Source organism: Suncus etruscus, chromosome 7 (genome assembly GCF_024139225.1).
Source record: "Suncus etruscus isolate mSunEtr1 chromosome 7, mSunEtr1.pri.cur, whole genome shotgun sequence".
Lineage (NCBI taxonomy): Eukaryota > Metazoa > Chordata > Mammalia > Eulipotyphla > Soricidae > Suncus > Suncus etruscus.
In genome coordinates, this window is record NC_064854.1 from 66,274,163 (window position 1) to 66,279,676 (window position 5,514).

The following is a 5,514-nucleotide window of genomic DNA, read 5'->3' on the forward strand; positions in this document are numbered from 1 at the left end:
ATATGTGGCCAGCCTGAGTACCTGGGTTCAATCCCCAGCACTATATATGGTCCCCTAAGTAGCACCAGGATTGACCCATGAGTGCAAAGCCTAAAGTAATTTCTGAGTACTAATGAGATGTTATCCCCAAACAAAATAAAAAAATATGTCATGCTTTAGGCAATATCACTGATGATGAGAATATTCTGATTAAGATTAAAATTAGTTTGGCTCTCCAATACCCATCTCCCAATGTTCCTATTCCATCTATAGATATCCTCTTCTGGCTTTGCAGCCTTGTAATCCAGCAATTAAAAGTTACAGTTTTGGCAAAGCAGATGTCAATGAGCAGAAAACTGGCCTTTCAGGTGAAGACACATATTTTGTAATGGTTTTATACCTTATGAGTTTTGTGAAGAATAAAAAAGTTATCCAATTCAAGAATTATCCAAAATTCACGTAAAGCAAACCTATTTCCTTATATTTTTTCTTTTCTTTTTAGGATATACCTGGTGATGCTCAGCGGTTACTTTTGGGTATGCACTCAAAAATCACTCCTGGTTTGGGGACCATATGGGACACTGGGGGATTGAACCACAGTCCATCTTAGATTAATGAAAGCAAGGCAAATACCCTACCATTTGCACCACCGCTCCAGCCCTAAAACTATTTTTTTTCTTTTTTTTTCTTTGGTTTTGGGATCATACCCAGCAGCGCCCAGGGATTTTTCCTGGCTCTACACTCAGAAATTGCTCCTGGAAGGCTCGGGTAATCATATGGGATGCTGGAATTCAAACCACCATCCTTCTGCATGCAAGGCAAACGCCCTACCTCTATGCCATCTCTCTGGCACCTAAAAAACTATTTCTTAAGATCAACTTTAATAACCTAAAATCAGTCTCAAGCATACACACACAAATAAATATAATATCTTTTATCTAAATGAATTAATTTCTTAAGCTCCATTTTAAAAGCTGAGACAAGGAGTATTTAATGCAGCACCAGAAAGCGGCACCAAAAAAAATTTAACTTCCATAAGATCTTATACTTGGAGAAGATAGAAGTGGCATTATAAGAACTACTTATCAAAGAAGCTGAATAAAGCTTTGTGAGTTTAAAACTATGAAAAACAACCTGAAAATAATACTAGGGTTTCATTCAAAATGGAACATTTAAATGAATAAAACACAAGGTGAAAATGGCGGGAACCAAAAGTCCTATGTTTTATACAAATTATTAGAAACTCAACAAATATGAAATCATCACCACACTATAAAAACTAGGCTCCATGATCTAACAATTCTTTATTCTTGTTGAATCTTCATTTTCTCACCTCTAAAATTAAGGAATTTAACATCAAAAGAACTCCTAATTCCATAATGGTCTAATTCTATAATTAGGCTCATAAAGTAAATTTAGAAACTTTTATCCTCACAAAATTACTTTAAGACACATGATAGAATAGCTTCCCAACACAGCTTCTGGAATAACAATCAGTCTTAGCTACCAGAAATACACAAGCTGCAGAAAATGGCCTGGATCCCAGGGTCTCTTTTCTTGTTAGCACAGTAGAAACTATTATCTACAATCATCTGAAAAGTCTGGGTTAATATTAGAGTCACTTTCCCAAGTCTTCTGAGGTTTCTCAAAGCAGCCAATAATAGCAGCAGAGTAATCCAGGAGAATATTTATCCCCATCACACCCTAGATTCACCTACTCTGATGCTATAACCCAGAAGCATTTACTTCAGGACTTAAGAGGCAAGTGCTGAATACTATGTACTCATATCTTAACTTTTTTTTTTAATTCCTAAATCTAACCCAGATACAAATACTCAAGGCTAATAATTCCCTTAAGAAATCAACAAATTGGTGCTGGTGGGGATGTGGAGAGAAAAGAACTCTCATTTATTCTGGTGAGAATGCTGTCTAGTCCAGCCTTTATGGAAAACAATATGGTTATGCCTCAAAACACTGAAAATTGAGTTCCCATATGATCCAGCTCTACCACTCCTAGGGATATACCCTAGGAACACAAAAATACAATTCAAAAATGCCTTCCTCACACCTATATTTATTGCAGCATTATTTACAATAGCCAGAAATAACCTGAAAATAACCAAGATGTCCTTCAACAGATGGATGGCTAAAGAACCCGTGGTACTTATACATGGATTATTATGCAGCTGTCAGGAGAGATGAAGTCATGATATTTTCCTATACATGGATGTACATGGAATCTATTATGCTGAGAGAGATGGGCACAGAATAGTCTCACTCATCTATGGGTTTTAAGAAAAATAAAAGACATTATTTTAGTAATTCTCAGAGACCACGAGATGAGGGCTGAAAAGTCCAGCTCACGATATGAAGCTCTCCACAAAGAGTGGTGAGTCCAGTTAGAGAAATAACTTCACTGACAACTATCACAACAATGTGAATGAATGAAGGAAGTAGGAAGTCTGTCTCAAATACAGGTGGAGGTGTGGGGAGGAGGGAGATTTGGGGCATTGGTGATGATAATGTTGCACTGGTGAAGAGGTTTGTTCTTTATATGACTGAAATCCAACTACAATCATGTCTGTAATCGAGGTACTTAAAGTGCTTAAATAAATATACTTATAAGTCAATAAATCAAAATTAAAGAAATTCATGCAATTATCAAAACTTAATATAAAAACTTTATGGCACAGAATTAGAAAACCTAGAATAAATCAATGCATTTTAATTGCTATAGTCTACTAAAATGGATTCAGATTAAATCATAATACCTGACTAGATTAAAAATAAGTCAACATATTAATTAGCAATCAAAATTAATTATTTTGTCCAGTCAGCTTCCCTGTACTTAGCAACTTGCAACATTTAATCAAACCAATCTTTTTCTGTAGATTATTGTAGAAATCCATTTCTTTAACACTGAAAGTTAAATGACTTACAAACAATCTAGGCACAGTGTAGTTTAAGGAAATAGAAAGCAAGACATTGAAATGTTTTAAAAAAAAAACACTTTTTACTGGTTTGAAAAGAAATTATAGCAACACTGTCCCAAAAGTAATTTAAATGTGTTTCAAATCCATCCAGGAAAACGAAGTAGAGTCCTAATTTAAATCCAGAAAATGCTTCCTACTGACTTTCTCATTATTTCTGTAAAGCTAACCATCAACACATAAAATAATTTCTCAGGTTAGAAATCAGTGATATATAATATAGCCTATTTATCATCCCCTTTCACATAATTTTTTTACTTTTGTAACCAGACTCTGTCCATGATATATTATTTGTCCTTTCTCATTTGTATAAAATATAAGAAAAATTTTACGACCCATTCTCATAGTGAAAGAATGAAAGTCAAGGCACAAACATTTCTTAGCTTCTCATGTTACTAAGAAGAAATGTCATAACCAAAGAGATAATGAACAAATGGTAAAATGGTAATAGTGACCACAAATGGAAAGGATATATGGGGAAAATATGTACATATAAAATTTACACATAGCAATCTCATAATAACCTTCTATTAATAAAATGTTTTTGTTTATTGTTAATGCTACATCATGCCTGTTAGAATGGTCATCATTTAAAAGACCAAAAATAATCTTGAAAAGGATGTAGAGAAAAGTGGAATTATTATAATACCACTTGTATAAAACTCTTCTATACTATTGGTAGCCATGCAAAGTAGTACAACCTCTATAAAAATATTATGAGATATTTCCCTCATAACTGAAATTAAAGCTAATCCATGATTCATTAATTGTAGTTTGCAGTACAATTAAGAGTATATTCAAAGGAAATAATAAAAAGGTGAAAAAATCTAAAATGATATATGTATCTTTATATTCAGATTAGTATGTATTCATAATAGGTAAGCTATAGAAATGACCTAAGTATTCAAGAAAAATAAATGAAAGTTACAGACTATACATATTTTACTAAATATTTGCTAACAAATAACTATAACATCTTGTTTAAAATGAACATATAATTTAATTAAATTTTTCTTTAAAGCACTGTGATTTACAGTTACTCATAATTAAGTTTTAGACATACAATAGTTCAGCATCAATCTCACCACCAGTGTCAATTTTCCTCCAACAATGTTCATCTAATACAGCATGGAATACATCTAATGAGTCCATCTATTATACCACACCACACCACCACTCTCCACAGCCTGCCATCTTAACAGGCACTCTTAAAGTTGGTTGTTAATGTCTAATTCTCATTATTTTATTGTTGACTCAGTGGTTTGGACATTTATTTCTCTCCTTTCTTAATACCACCAATGTACTTGAGTCCTGTACCATTTTTTTTGGGTTTTTTTGTTTTTGTTTTTGTTTTTTGTTTGTTTGTTTGTTTTTGTTTTTTTAACAGGGTCATGAGTTTATTGTGAGAGGTCAGAAGAAACAGAATGCATAGGAGGCACTTCTGGAGAAGGGCTTCCAGCCTGGACCCTCAGCAGCCCTGCCACGGGTCTGCCCGATGCTTTCGCATCAAGAAGTTGATCTTGTGGGCCATCTCAATGTTTTAGATTCGCTGGCAAGTTTTATAGCTCTCTCGTTGCCGCCAGTGTTGCCGCCAGTGGCATGGCTTCTCAAAGTAGCGGCTCAGTTTGATGTACTCAGTGAGCCTGTCCATGGCCAGGATCCTGTTTAGGGTCCTGTAGGCCCCTTCTATATTGCCCTCCTACACCATGACGGTCCTCGATGAATCTCAGGTGCTTCGCCATGATTATAAGAGTCTAAGATTTATCCATTTCTTCCAGGTTCTCATGCTTTTTGACATAAAGTTTTTCAAAGTTGTCTGATTACCCTTTGAATCTCTGCACAATCTGTAGTGCTCTCCTCCGTTTCCATTTTTAATCTGATTTATTAGATTTCTCTCTCTCCTTTTCTTTGTGATTTTTGCTAGTGGTTTATCATTCTTGTTTATTTTTCAAAGAACCAACTTTTGTTTTTGTTGATCTTTCAGATTGTTTTTTTGGATTTCCACTTCATTGATTTCTGCTTTAAGCTTTGTCATTTCCTTCAGCCTACCTATTTTTGTTCATTTTGTTAATCACTTTTAATTTCATAATGTGTGTCATTAAGCTATTTATGTAGGCCCCTTCATTCTTCCTTATATTTGCTTGCAAAGCAATAAATTTAGTACCACTTTTGCTATCCCACAAATTCTGATAATTTATGTTTTCATTTTATTTTTTCCAGAAATACTTTGATTTCCTCTTTGATTTCATCTCTGACCCACTGGTTATTCAGTAGTAAACTTTTTAATTTCCAAATGTTAACGTTTTTCTTCTGTGTCCCTTTGTAGTTTACTTCTAATTTCAAAGTAATGTGATCTAAGAAGGCATGTTTTTATTGACCAGCAGGTGGTCTAGCCTGGAAAATGACCCATGTGGATTAGAGAAGAATGAGTATCCAGTTTTCTGCAGATAAAGTGCCTTATCAATATCTACTATGCAAATTTCTATTTTTCAGAGCTAGTATATTCTTGGTAGGTTTCAGTCTTATTAACCTATCAAGGGGTGAC

General features: G+C 34.2%; 1 pseudogene; it reads right to left on the reverse strand.

The window, feature by feature from the left end:
• Positions 1-4,437: 4,437 nt before the first annotated feature.
• Positions 4,438-4,711, reverse strand: LOC126013802 (28S ribosomal protein S21, mitochondrial-like; annotated as a pseudogene).
• Between the last annotated feature and the right edge of the window lie 803 nt (positions 4,712-5,514).